The sequence below is a fragment of the Aphelocoma coerulescens genome (genome assembly GCF_041296385.1).
Source record: "Aphelocoma coerulescens isolate FSJ_1873_10779 chromosome W unlocalized genomic scaffold, UR_Acoe_1.0 ChrW_unloc_scaf_3, whole genome shotgun sequence".
NCBI lineage: Eukaryota > Metazoa > Chordata > Aves > Passeriformes > Corvidae > Aphelocoma > Aphelocoma coerulescens.
In genome coordinates this window covers 2,403,779-2,418,965 of record NW_027184082.1, presented here as the reverse complement: position 1 = coordinate 2,418,965, position 15,187 = coordinate 2,403,779, and the positions used below count along the sequence as shown (strand labels likewise).

Genomic DNA, 15,187 nt, shown 5'->3' with positions numbered 1-15,187 from the left:
TATGATGCGTTGGTTGATACTGGGGCACAGTGTACTTTAATGCCATCGGGACATGTGGGGGCAGAACCTGTTTCTATCGCTGGGGTGACTGGGGGATCACAGCAGTTGACCCTGTTAGAAGCTGAGGTGAGCATGACTGGGAAGGAGTGGCAAAAGCATCCAACTGTGACAGGCCCAGAGGCCCCGTGTATTCTGTGGATAGACTTCCTCCGGAACGGTTATTAAAAAGACGCAAAAGGACTCAGGTGGTCATTTGGGATTGCTGCTGTGGAGGCAGAGGGCATTAGGCTATTGAACACCCTGCCTGGACTATCGGAGAATCCTTCTGCAGTTGGGCTCCTGAAAGTGGAAGAGCAACAAGTGTCAATTGCCACCTCGACAGTGCACCACCGGCAGTACCTGACAAATCGAGATGCTGTGATCCCCATCCACAAGATGATCCGTGAGCTGGAGAGCCAAGGGGTGGTCAGCAAGACCCACTCACCCTTCAACAGCCCCATCTGGCCTGTGCGCAAGTCTGAGGGGGAATGGAGATAGACTGTGGACTATCGTGGCTTGAATGAAGTGACCCCACCATTGAGCGCTGCTGTGCCAGACATGTTGGAGCTCCAGTACGAGCTGGAGTCCAAAGCAGCAAAGTGGTATGCCACTATCGACATTGCTAATGCATTTTTCTCCATTCCTCTGGCAGCGGAGTGCAGGCCTCAGTTTGCCTTCACCTGGAGGGGCGTGCAGTACACCTGGAACCGACTGTCCCAGGGGTGGAAGCACAGTCCCACCATCTCCCATGGACTGATCCAGGCTGCACTGGAAAAGGGTGAGGCCCCAGAACATCTGCAGTACATTGATGACATCATTGTGTGGGGGAACACGGCATCGGAGGTATTTGAGAAAGGAGAGAAAATCATCCAAATTCTCCTGGAAGCTGGTTTTGCCATCAAGAAGAGCAAAGTCAAGGGACCTGCCCAAGAGATCCAGTTCCTGGGAGTAAAGTGGCAAGATGGACGACATCAGATTCCCACTGAGGTCATTAATAAGATCACAGCAATGACTCCACCGACCAGTAAGAAGGAAACGCAAGCTTTCCTAGGTGCCATAGGTTTCTGGAGAATGCACATTCCTGAGTACAGCCAGATCGTGAGTCCTCTCTACCTGGTTACCCGCAAGAAGAATGATTTCCACTGGGGCCCTGAACAGCAGCAAGCCTTCACCCAGATCAAGCAGGAAATCGCTCATGCGGTAGCCCTTGGCGCAGTCAGGACAGGACCAGAGGTGAAGAACTTGTTCTACTCTGCAGCCAGGAACAATGGTCTGTCCTGGAGCCTCTGGCAGAAGGTGCCTGGTGAGATTTGGGGCTGACCACTGGGATTCTGAAGCTGAAGCTACAGAGGGTCTGAAGCTAACTACACTCCCACAGAGAAGGAAATCTTGGCAGCTTATGAAGGAGTCCAAGCTGCCTCAGAAGTAATCGGCACAGAGGCACAACTCCTGCTGGCACCCCGACTACCGGTGCTGGGATGGATGTTCAAAGGAAAGGTTCCTTCCACGCATCACGCCACTGACGCTACTTGGAGCAAATGGATCGCCCTCATCACGCAGCGCGCCCGAATTGGAAACCCAAGTCGCCCTGGGATCTTGGAAATAATTACGAAGTGGCCAGAAGGTGAGACTTTTGGGTTATCTTCTGAAGAAGAAGAGGAGCAGGTGACGCGTGCTGAAGAAGCCCCACCATATAATGAGATACCAGAGAGTGAAAGACAATACGCCTTCTTCACTGATGATTCCTGCCGAATTGTAGGCGCTAGCTGGAAATGGAAAGCCGCTGTAGGGAGCCCCACACGACAAGTTGCACAGGCTACTGAAGGAGAAGGTGGATCGAGCCAATTTGCTGAAATCAAAGCTGTTCAATTAGCTCTGGACATAGGTGAAAGAGAGAAGTGGCCAAAGCTCTACCTCTACACTGATTCATGGATGGTAGCCAATGCTCTGTGGGGTTGGCTGGAAAGGTGAAATAAGGCAAACTGGCAGCACAGAGGAAAACCAATCTGGGCTGCTGATGAGTGGAAAGGCATTGCCACTCGGGTAGAGAAGCTATCCGTGAAAGTCCGTCATGTAGATGCTCACGTCCCCAAGAGCCGGGCTAATGAAGAACATCGTAACAACAAAAAGGTAGATCAGGCTGCGAAAATAGAGGTGTCCCAGATAGACTTAGATTGGCAACATAAAGGAGAGTTGCTCCTAGCTCGATGGGCCCATGATGCCTCAGGCTATCAGGGCAGAGATGCCACCTATAAGTGGGCATGAGATCCAGGGGTGGATCTAACCCTGGACAGTATCTCCCAGGTGATCCATGATTGTGAGACATGCGCTGCGATCAAGCAGGTCAAACAGGTGAAGCCCCTGTAGTATGGTGGGCGGTGGTCCAAATACAAGTATGGGGCGGCCTGGCACATTGATTACATCACACTGCCCCAAACACGCCAAGGCAAGCGCTATGTGCTCACCATGGTAGAAGCCACCACTGGATGGCTGGAGACCTACCCTGTGCCTCAGGCTACTGCCTGTAACACCATCCTGGGCCTTGAAAAGCAAGTCCTTCTGAGGTATGGTACCCCTGAGAGAATCAAGTCTTATAATGGGACTCATTTCAAGAACGGCCTTATAAACACCTGGGCTAGAGAACATGGCATTGAATGGGTGTACCACATCCCTTACCATGCACCAGCAGCTGGGAATGTTGAGCGGTGTAATGGATTGCTTAAAACCACCTTGAAGGCACTGGGCTGGGGGACTTTCAAAAACCAAGAGGTGCATTTAGCAAGAGCCACTTGGTTAGTTAACACCCGAGGCTCCACCAGCCGAGCAGGCCCTGCCCAATCCAAACCCCTACAAACAACAGATGGAGATAAGGTTCCAGTGGTACACATGAGAGGTATGCTTGGAAAAACTGTCTGGGTTAATTCTGCCTTGAGCAAAGACAGACCCATCCGTGGGGTTGTCTTCGCTCAGGGACCAAGTTGCACCTGGTGGGTGATGCAAAAGGATGGAGACACCCGATGCATACCTCAAGGGGACCTTGTTTTAGGGTGCACTACCCATGGCTCTGTACTTGTATCAGTATCAGCATGTATATATGTATATAATTCGGGTGATGCATGTATTTATATGGTTAAAAGGGTTAAGTTTCATGTAACATGTTAGTATGGGAAAAACTCGGGGTTGATAATGTTGGGGTTTTAGGAGCTCTCCTGGGTTTTTTTTTCCTGTTAAAGAAATTTTCTCATACGTGTTGCTAGGGAGACAAATTGCTGGGTACTTAAGAAAAAAAAAGAGGCGCCTATGGGGGTTGGGTGCATCTGGCTACTCTTTTGTTTCACCTGGGTGTGTGGGCAGTCGGTCTCCAGGGGTTGAACAGAGAGAGAGGCTGTTTCTTCGGCAGCTTTTACTTCTGCCAGAGAAAAACCCCGGGATCCCAAAGCCCACCTTTCCCTGCCCTGTTGGGAGCCGGGCCGTGGCCACCCTGCCCCCGCCGTTGATTCGAGTCTTTGCTGCATTGTAGCCCTGCTCGCCCTGCCTGCCCAGACCTCCGGGGGTTCCCCGTTTGGATACATCTCGTCTGCCACCCGTGATTTGTGTTCGTCCCTGCCGTTCCAGCCTGCTGTTCCTGAGGGTCCAGCTGGACACCGGGATCGGCTGCCCAGGGGTTTGTGAAGGTTTTGTTCCATCCCTCCCCGGGATCCTAGGGCACCAGTGCCGTGTCCTCCCTGAGCTCGCTCCGGAGCTCCCCCTGCAGCCGCGGGGGAACCATCGCACCGGCCCTGCTCACTGGGAGCGGCCAGCGCCCCTGCCGGCTGCGACCAGAACTGCACCCGAGGGGAAAGGGCCTGACAGCCGAGAAGGCTGGCACTGGGTTTGTGATTGTTTGCTGTTACTGCCATAGTTATTGTTGTTTGTTTGACTGGTTATACACATATAGATATAGAATAGTAAAAAACTGTTATTCCTATTTTCCACATCTTTGCCTAAAAGCCCCTTGATTTCAAAATTATAATAACTTGGAGGGAAGGGGGGTTGCATCTGCCATTCCAAGGGGGGCTCCTGCCTTCCTTAGCAGAAACCTGTCTTTCAAGCCAAGACACCTTCTAATACACATTGTGTAGCCTAAGAATGCTCAACTGAGGATGCACCAATAACTCTGAAAACTACAAAGATACAAAAAAATCCCCCAACTTTAAAGAGATTAATTTTTGCTGCCTATATTACATTCATGAACTACTACTGATTGTACACTGAAAAGCAGTGAAAAGCAGTTTGATTCAAGTGATTGATTTCTAATGCACCACAGGTATTTCAGATTTAGACAGTGGTTTAAGTTTTTACTATATCTACTTGTTTCAGTGCAAGTAAAAGGCTAAAACCAACATCAGCATTCTGTATATAGTGCAAGACAGAGCAACAACAAGATGCTTGTAAATAGTGGTCCCTGAATAGCCTATCAAATATGATTAGTTGCAAGACACTATTTTAATTAAAAGTTTTTTGGAAAGGAGGTGATGAAATGTGGCTGGCAGCTTGTTCTTGTGTTACTGTGTGCAATGCCTAACAATTCTGTTTGCTGTATATGCAACAAAACCAGAAGTAGAAAGTGCTTGTTGCTAAGATAAAACAAAAGTCAAGGTTCTATCAAAGCTTTCCACCTCTGTAAGCATTCCATTATTGCTACACAATTGAGGTCTCTGAGACTGACAGTAAAAAGCTGATCAGTCTACTACAGTACAAAACGGATTCTGTTTTCATTTATCGCAGTCTCCAAATGGATGACATCACCCCAAAATCTGCAGCAACTGCTTCTGCTTTGTACCTCTAACAATTCTGCAAACAAGTACAGTCATCTGCATGGAGATACTCTCCTTTCATAAAGCACAGTGATATTGAGCCACTGATAATAACTCTTTGGATAAAGTCATTGTACAACTATATTTGACACATCACAACTACACCTCCTGCAGAAAAAAAGAGTAAACATCACTATGACCAGTCTTAACAGAAAAAAAAAGTTTTAAATACATCTACTGAAATCCAGGAGATAAAGTACATTAAGATTCTTGGCCTATTTTAAGATCAACAAGAACAAACCAGACCCTCCTTGAAGCAAACGCTGGTAGGAAGTTTCCATTCAATTTTCAATATTTGCTGGTTAAAACAAATTAATTACATGCCTTCACCTTATGGGATATAAGTACAATTGGTCACCCTACATTTAGGTAAATGCAGAGTAGGGGTTACACTGACAACAGTGGAGGGAGGAAGGGATGAGATCTCTGCAGCATACACACTCCATGGATCAAAAACCCAAGCAACTGTAACAAAAGATCTAAATTTGAAGGACAGCCCATAACATCAAACTAATTCAGTTATTTCCAGTGCAATGACTGAGGAGCAGAAGGACAGGAATCAATAAAACACCACTTTTAAAAACATTTCCAGAATGTGTGAGTAGGAAAGACATGGAGAAAAGAGTCCCTGAAGAGTAGGTCTGCATGCAGATCACATTATTGGATTATGAGACAACACTCTAGCAATGGCAATGACATCCATATATAGGGCTTTACATGCAGATGTTGGATAGCATCTTCCTAGCAGTGACAAACATTAGGAGAAATTGATTTTTCAAATTGTACCATTGTTTAGCATGACATAATGGGCAACTAGACCTTCTGCTTCAGTACATATTAGTCAATGGGAAGTTAAAGCAGAAGGCAGCCCTTCCATACACTCTCAGAGAAGCATGGCATCTCTCACTCTCATTCCATACGGATTTATTACATTAACGTTATACACCTGTAGTTACACAGCTATCTTCATGTCGTGTCCCACTTTGGTCATACTGTCTCTCACAGGATCCTTCTGGACAAACTGTCCAGCACACAGCTGGATAAACACATCATGTGATGGGTGAGCAACTGGCTCACAGGTCAGGCACAAAGGGTTTTAGTGAATGGGGTGACATCAGACTGGTGACCTGTCACTAGTGGGGTTCCACAGGGCTCTATTTTAGGCCCTGTGCTCTTCAACATCTTCATAAATGACTTTGGACACAGGACTGGAAGGGATACTAAGCAAGTTTGCAGATGATACAAAACTGGGAGGAGCTGTTAATTCCCTCAAAGGCAGGGAGGCCCTGCAGAGAGATCATGACAAATTAGAGGGCTGGGCAATAACAAACCATATGAAGATCAACAAGGGAAAGTGCTGGATTCTGCACCTGGGATGAGACAACCCTGGACGTACGGACAGATTGGGGAATGAGACACTGGAAAGCAGTGCCATGGAAAGGGACCTGGGGGTCCTGGTCGACAGAAAGTCAGCAGTGCCCTGGCAGCCAGGAGGGCCAACCATGTCCTGGGGGGCATCAGGTCCAGCATCACCAGCCGGTCAGGGGAGGGGATTGTCCTGCTCTGGTCTACACTGGGGCAGCCTCACCTGGAATATCATGAGCAGCTTTGGCCACCACAATATAAGAAAAATATTAAACTATTAGAGAGCATCCAAAGGAGGACTGTGAAGATGGTGAAGGACCTTGAGAGGAAAACATATAAGGATCAGCTGAGGGGAGACCTCATTGCAGTCTACAACTTCCTTGTGAGGGGAAGAGGAGAGGCAGACACTGATCTCTTCTCTCTGGTGACCAGTGACAGGACCTGAGGGAATGACCTGAAGTTGTATCAGGGGAGGTTTAGGTTGGATATTAGAAAGAGGTTCTTGACCCAGAGGGTGGTTGGCCACTGGAACGGGCTCCCCAGGGAAGTGGTCACAGCACCAAGCCTGACAGACTTCAAGAAGTGATTGGACAATACTCTCAGGCACAGGGTGTGACTCTCAGGGATGGTCCTGTGCAGGGCCAGGAGTTGGATTCGATGATCCTTTTGGGTCCCTTCCAACGCAGCATATTCTATGATTCTGTGATTAAAGACACTGCACTTGCTAAAAACACATACTATTTGGGCTGGTTAAGGATTTAAGGCTCTTAACTGATAATGGACAGCTCTATTCCTCCTTCAAGATATTGACTGTATATTTGAAACATAAGTTCATTTGCTATACATTTCACCCAAAAATAAGGGAAAACACTACAAGGATAAGAAAACACAGTACACTTTTTCAATCACTGAATGACTTACCAGCCATATAAGTTCCCAATGAAGCTGAAGCTTTTATACCACACAAGCCTCTAGAACTACAAGTTTCACAGGCAAGAACATAAGAAAATCAAAAATTACTTATAGACAGTCCTGTGGTCAAGGCAGATCAGTGCAAGCTTTTTCTTTGGCCAGAGACTAATGGGTCAAACAAGAGTCTAGAAGATTTACCTATTCTAAATTCCCATTTAACTGTTGCAGCAAATGGGTGACCTTTTTAAAATGGACCCTTTCCAAAAAGAGAGCCCTGTCACAAGTGAAAAGCATCTGCAACTAACATCTAAGGCTGGCCTGACTTCCAAACATAACATATAAGGAGATAACACAGGTTCTGTCAACTCCAAGAACAGATGTGGGTTTAGTGTAGTTCCTACTATTGACTGCTACCCAAGTTATTAAAAGATCATCTAAATGGATAAGCAGAAAAGAAAAAAAATTGTACATCTTTTTTTGGCCTCAAGATCAGCTTCACTAATGTAGAAGCTACATCACCACCAAGAAAAGGGTGTCATGGTTTAACCCCAACTGGCAACAAGAGTACCACACAGCTGCTTGCTCACTTCCACCCCACCCTAGTGGGAAAGGGAGGGGAATTAGAAAAAAAAAAAGTAAAACTCATGGGTTGAGATAAGAGCAGTTTAATAACTGAAACAAAGTAAAGTTTAAAATAATAATAATATTAATAAAAAGGGGGAGGAAAGTGAAAGATAAACCCCAAGAAAAATGACTGATGCACAATTGCTCTCCACCCGCTGACTGATACACAGCCCATCCCCAAACATCAATCAGCCCCCTTTTGGGTAACTCCCCGTAGTGGGTTGACCCTGGCTAGATGCCAGGCACCCACTAAAGCTGCTCTCCCACTCCCCTCTGCACCAGGACAGGGGAGAGAAAATATAACGAAGGGTTCATGAGTTAAGGACCAGGAGAGATCACTCCCTAAATACCACCATGGGCAAAACAGGCCCTAGAGATATTAATTGAATTTATTAGTAACAAAATCAGAGCAGGATAATGAGAAGTAAAAGAAATCCTTAAAACACCTTCCCCCTACTCCTCCCTCGTTCCCAGCTCTACCTCCTCCCCAAGCAGCACAGGGAGACAGGAATGGGGGTTATGGTCAGTTCATCACACATTGTTTCTCCCACTGTTCAGGGAGAGGAGTCCTTCCCCTGGACCAACATGGGGACCCTCCCATGGGAGACAGTTCTCCGCGAACGTCTCCAATGTGAGTCCATCCCACAGGCAACAGTCCTCCCCCAGACTGCTGCAGTGTGGGTCACTCTTCCATGGGGTGCATTCCTTCAAGGACAGGCTGCTCCATCATGGGCGCCTCTCTCCACAGGCCTCCCACAGGGTCACAGCCTCCTCTCAGGCATCTCCCTGCTCTGGTGTGGGGCTCCTCCAGGGGCTGCAGGTGGATCTCTGCATCCCCCATGGATCTTCATGGGCTGCAGGGGCACAGCCTGCTTCACCATGGTCTTCACCATAGGCTGCAAAGGAATCTTGGCTCCAGTGCCCAGAGCAGCTCCTCCCCCTCCTTCTCCACTGACCTTGGTGTCTGCAGTTGTTCCTCTCACATGTTCTCACCCTCCTCTTCTTTGTCTGCAATTACAACTGCACGATCACTTTTTTTCTTTCATCCTAAATATGTTATCACAGAGGCCTTACCACCATTTCTAATTGGCCCAGCCTTGACCGGTGGCATGTCTGTCTTTGGAGCTGCCAGGGATTGGCTCTGCCAGACATGGAGGAAGTTTCAGGCAGCTTCTCACAGAAGCCACCCCTGTAGCCCCTCAGCTACCAAAGCCTGGCCATGCAAACCCAATAAATTTACCCAGTTTATATACTGAGCATGATGTTCTAAGGAATGGAATATCCCTTTGGCCAGTTCAGATCAGCTGTCTCAGCCATGCCCCCTCCCAGCTCTTTGTGCAGCTCCATCCTGGCAGAGCATGAGACACTGAAAAGCCCATGACTTAGGGTAAGCCCTGCTCAGCAACAGCCAAAATATCAGTGTGTTATCAGCATTATTCCCATACTGAATCCAAAGCACAGCACTGTAACAGCTACTAAGAAAAAAAGAACTCTATCCCAGCTGAAACCAGGACAGGGTGGTAAACTAGACCATTTCCCCCTCCTCGAAATACAATAGCAGCAAGACAGACATTTGCATGATAAACCATGCCAGAAAATATAAATATGCTGTGCAATTCCTACATTCTAGAGGGGAGAAAAAGCAAGAAAATATGATACAACATTCATACCACTGGTGAGGGCTATAATAATTTCACAATGCAGTACTGAAACAAGTCCTAAATTTGATGAGCAGAGCAACTGCTTTTAACTACTATTTTCTTATATCCAAAGTCTTGAATAGCAAATGCCTACCAGTTCTGAGAGTTTAAAACAGTCAAATGGAAAGCATTTAGTAATTATGAACAAATTTTGCTACTTCAACTTAATTAGCATAAGACTTCATACTACTATGAATGAGTCAAATATTTAACAATGCTTTAACAATTTACAGTTGTTATGAATGCATTGTGATGTTGGCTTTTCACATGTTACATAATTGTTATGAATGTATTGTGATGTTGGCTTTTTTTCATGTTCCTTAATGTTAGAAAAACTTTACCTAGGTTCTGTAATGTAATACATGATATAGAATGTCTATTGTTTATGTAGTCAATTTAGAAAAGATAGGCAGAGAAAGTCTTCACATTCCTGGAGTATCTTATCAGAGAAGAAGAAGACCTGAAACCAGAGAGAAGAATTTATGGAGGGAGCAGAGACGGAATGGAGCCAAGGAGGAAGATAAGGCTGATGGGATGATACACAGAAATGCCAAAGAATTTATGAATCATGCATGATTGTGATGAATATGCAATAAGAGATGTACTTTTAAAGACGATCTTTTGGATGTAAAGGTGTGCCTTTGGATCTCTGCCAAAGCACCTGGCCGTAATACCCTTTTTGCTGTTATCTCCTAGTTGTCCCTTTTATTAAACTTTCCTTAAAATTTTACTAAGAGTGAACCTCGTTTTTCACAATTGGTGGCCCGTACGGGGAAAAGGCCTCACCTCTGAGATCTCCCAGGGAACAGAGAGTGGGGGGGCGCTCCTGCCTGCTTTTGGCAGCCCTGCTTTGTGTTTCCCGGCGTGGTCAGGGGGGTTTGCAGGTCAAACACCCGGAGGACAAGAGAGGAGGCAAAGCAAAAAGAAAGGAAAGAAAAGGCTCCCTAAGATACCGCGATAATTAAACACGTAAAATCTTGTGCATGAAAACTCCGAGAAAGGTGAGTATTTTTTCCTTTCCTCTTGTTGGGGGAATACGGGGATTAAAGTGTGTGTATGAGACGTGGGCTGGTTACCCCAGACCTGCAAAGTGAGTGTGGAGTCTCTGAGACTGCAGTTCTGCTCTCCCACGAGGGAAGCAGTCAGTAAACAGGCAAAGCGAAATATAAAAGGAGTGAGAGAACCCCCAGTCTAACTGGGACTGGGTTTCAGGGGAGAGACTAGACTCCTTGAAGGAGGGGAGTCAAGAGTTTCCTAGTATTGGATCCGAGAAATTTAGAGTTTAAGACTGCCCTATTGAGGGTTCAAAATTCAAGAAATCCGGGCTTAACTCTGCTAAATTGGACAGGTTGAAGATTGGATCCGAGAAATTTAGGTTTTAAGACTGCTGGATTGAGGGTTCAAAATTCAAGAAATCCAGGCTTAATTCTGCCAAATTGAGGATTACTCCAAGAAACCTGGAACTTTGGGCCCAGGGGTGAATATTGGCCAACAATTTGAAATTAAAAGGTACCTTAATCTTGTGTGGTTGTGACTGATAGCGCTTGAGAAAGAGAAATTGGAACAATAAAAAGGAGTGAGTGAGAATGAATGAAAATGTATGTGATAGAAATGTTAAACCTTGAAATATAACTTTATTTTCTGGAGGGAGGAATATTTTATTAAAAGGAGGGAACTTTTGTATTCTAGGAGAAGAAAGGGGAAAAAGGTGGTGGGGTTCGAATAGTTGTTTGTTTTGTTGGCTTTTATTAAAAAAAGTGGGAAACAAAGGCCTGGGAAGAATAGATAAGATTCTGAGAAAATGGGATATAAAACTAGTAAGCAAGAGTCAGGGAATAAAAAAGGGAATAGAGGCGTGCCAGGGGAGATACCCCAGGAAAGCCCTTTGGGAGTTATGTTAGCTAACTGGAATACTAACCCAAATACAAAGAAAAAAAGCAAAGTCAAAATGATACCGTTTTGTATGTTTGATTGGGCCGAGAAGGAAATAAGATCCGACCATGCTTTCTGGCCCAGATATGGCTCTTTTGAAGTTTGGATCTGTCAGGCTTTACAAGTATCTGTAAATTAAAAAGAACCCTTTAACACAGAAGAAGGCAAGTATGCTTCATACTGGGTGGGAAACATAGAGTCTAAGGGGATAAGAATTTTTAAGTTGTCAGAGACCCAAGGAAAGGAGAAAAGGGAAAACAAGAAAGAGAAGGACTGGGACCCCCTGGAAGTATTGCCCCCTCCATTCCCGCCTGTCATAGGTTAGCAAGCATAGTCCCAGAAGGGATGTCCTTGCTAAGGGGTGCTTACAGCTTTCTCTGGGACCTGATAGAACCTATCAGCTGGCCAGTTTGAATATGGACAATTCTTTAAGCCACTTAAAGTTGTGACCGCCTCTGTGATACACACTTAAGAATAGACAAACCCCCCACAGCTCTCTCTCTCGTTTCCGGTGCTGGGACAGGTGGCTGCAGGGCCCGAGCGGGGCCCAGTGGGCCCGGCCCCTGCTCAGGCCAGGCCAGGCCGGGCCACGGCTCCAGGATGACCCCCCCCCAGCACGGCTGTGGGCAGCCAGAGCAGCTCGGCTCCCCCCTCCACTGCAGCCAAGATTTCAGCAAAAGAGGCACTGCTGTCCGGCAGAGGTCAGGTGACCAACAGCGATAAGCCACACAGCTGCAAGGCCGAGGTGAGATTAACCCTTTTATTGCTGTGAAGAGATGAAAACCTGAGGGACGAGAAAGAGGAGATGCTTAAAGCTGAAAGTCTGTTGTGAAGCTATGATATATCAGAGTATCCCGTTGTAATTTCATGAAGATATGGGGGGTGGAGTGTTCAACTCGCAAGCAAAAGCACCTGTGCTGAGATAGGCAGATGCTGACGCAGTTGTAATTTCATGAGAAGTTTGGACAGGGAGATGTCAGGGTCCCTCCCCCGCCATGTAGCCCTGGGAGCCCTGGGGGGGAGGCACGGGGTTTCCCTGCCCCTGGTCAGCCTCGTTCCCCATTGGTTGGTTTGTGTTTCCTGCGCGGGCAAAGGAGCTCGGGTCCTGTGACTGTAACAGTTCCTCGGCAGAGCCCCGGCCATGCGGCTGGGGAAATAAACATCTCTGAAACATCTATCAAGAATCCGTCCATATATATTTCTTTTCCACGGGACTCCTGGTTTGATATAGGTGTGTTACAGCATCCCCACTGTAACAAATGGTGGGGAATTGTGAGCAGAACGATCCCCAATCCCTAAGCGACTGATTTGTGTGAGTAAACCCTGGAAACTTTGGATCCCTCTTCTTGGTTTTGTTTTGCTATTCCATATCTAAACTATGGAGGAACCGTGGGAAGACTCTTGGCTTTCAGAGCCGCATATGGACATTTATCTTAAACTTAAAATGATTCTTGAACAACGATTTGTAAATTTTAGCTTGATTCAAGCTCAAAAAGAACTGAAACACTTCCTGGCATGGTTGTTTAAGAACTTTTTCTATGTTTCTTGGGATTTAATTCTTACCAAGGGCTTTTGGAAGACCGTTTGGACCCAGTTAATATTTGAGTCAAAATATATGCTGATGGAAGAATATTTTTGTGAATATTATTTAATAACCGAGACTGTTGAGCAATGTCAGCTGTGTCCTGGTGAAGGGAAGCCTGCCTCAGGGACCGTGCGGCCTCGGCGACGTGCACCGAGCGCTCTGCAAGCAGCAGCGAGACAATTCCCGCGTGCGGGCGGAGCCATGCGAGCCGCAGTGTCAGTGGCGGAGCGAGGCGCGGCGGGAGCGGCGCGACCCGGCAGTGCCCGCCCGGCCCCGCGCAGCGCGTGGTGGAGCGAGCCCCGTGAGCACCCGAACGAGAGGGGCGGCGCGCGGGTGGCGGCTGGCAGCGGCGGAGCGGAGCCGTGCCCAGCCGAAACACGTGCTGGAGCAGGGCGCGGGGGGGTCATCACTTGGGGACCTGGCCGAGATGCAGCGCCTGGCAGTGGCAACGCAGCTGAGAGCAGAGGAGGCGACGCACGGAGAACGGAGCAGCGCGGCCCGGCCAGCGCGCACGGCCCCGAACGCGACCCTGGGAAGAGTGCGCAGGAACCAGCAGCGCCGACAATTCCAACACGGGAGCGACCGAAAGAGGGAGCAAAGATGCAGCAAGACAGAAAACAGCAGCCACTCGGAAAAAGGAAAAGACCCTAGTAGCTAAGAACTTAGGGATAGTGAAATGGTATAATGTTAAACAAAATTATGGTTTTATAACAAGATGTGATAAACAGCAAGACATATTCGTGCATAGAACTGCTATTAAAAAGAATAACCCTGAAAAATGCATCCCAAGCTTGGGAGATGGAGAGGTGGTGGAATTCAAAATCATACAAGGTAGAAAAGGGTTACAAGCATCACGGGTCACTGGGCCTGATGGTGTTCCTGTAAAAGGCAGTATATATGCAAAAAATTGTAGTAATGTTAGACAATATTTCCATTGTAAACCCCCCCTACAGTCTCCCTTTCCTAATCCCACCTTTCCCTTTTACCCTATATCCTATTACCCCCAGTGCATTCCCAATCCATTTTTTCATCCATGGTTTCCCTCACAAAACCCTGTCTTTGCCAATTGTTTCCCCAAAAATCCCTTTCCAATGCTGAGTGGGGGATGAAAAGGGGGAGGGAAGAGATTGAACCCTCTCCTGCCTCAGTTTCCCCATAAATCTTGCTCAGAGAGTTCTGTCTCCCTTCTGTCAGCCCTAAGATGTTCCACAGAATCTGTTTGGACATTTAAAGACTCAGGAGGGTGGCTTGTTTTGTTTTGATACTGTTCTTGTTATGTTTATCCAGATGTCTTCATTCTCCTTTTAATAAAATAAAACGGGTGAAATATCAGGGTCCCTCCCCCGCCATGTAGCCCTGGGAGCCCTGGGGGGGAGGCACGGGGTTTCCCTGCCCCTGGTCAGCCTCGTTCCCCATTGGTTGGTTTGTGTTTCCTGTGCGGGCAAAGGAGCTCGGGTCCTGTGACTGTAACAGTTCCTCGGCAGAGCCCCGGCCATGCGGCTGGGGAAATAAACATCTCTGAAACATCTATCAAGAATCCGTCCATATATATTTCTTTTCCACGGGACTCCTGGTTTGATATAGGCGTGTTACAGTATCCCCACTGTAACAGGGAGAGATGGAAGCGATGAGGACTTTTGCTCCAAATGGGAAAGGAGAAACCGCAGTTCCTAGAGATGCTCCCAGAGATAGTCCTAAAGATGAAGATGAGGAAGACCCTTTGCTCCCAGGGAAGGAGAAAGGCCTCTGTTTTTGTTTCTTTACGGCTCAACCTTAAAATTGTACCCCAAAAACTTCAAGAGTGGACCCTCAAAAGCAGTTGCGGGAAAAGCTGCAAGTCGGGGGAAGGGACTCACATCGCAAGCAGAGAGACTCCTCTTCCTAAATGGACTGAACAATATTTGGAAGTGGGCGGCTGGCTCATTGTGATAATGTGTTCATAGCATGAGCTAGAAGAGACTTCTCTTTCTAAATGGACTGAACAAGGTTATTATGGAAGTGGTAAACAGACTGAACATCTCAAGGGTTGTCTTTTTACATTGTCAGTGGGAGAACGGAGGAAGGTGGGGGGAGGAGGAGAGTTCTGAAGGTGTAGTATAATTTTTTTTTTTTCTTCTTTTAGGTCTGTTAATAAACTTCTTTATGTTCTTTCATGTTTGGTGCCTGCTTTGCAT

General features: G+C 47.0%; 1 protein-coding gene across 4 annotated transcripts in view; it reads right to left on the bottom strand.

Moving 5' to 3' along the window:
• Positions 1-15,187, bottom strand: part of LOC138102852 (ubiquitin-associated protein 1-like) — an 82,769-nt gene that overhangs the window by 57,924 nt on the left and 9,658 nt on the right. The window contains exon 1 of one of the 4 annotated variants that reach the window (XM_069000603.1): positions 11,452-11,475. The exons of the other annotated variants lie outside the window; for them this stretch is intronic. The gene's annotated coding sequence lies outside the window, so the exon portion shown is untranslated. Of the gene's footprint in view, positions 1-11,451; positions 11,476-15,187 lie in introns of those variants that run through there. 4 annotated transcript variants of the gene reach the window in all.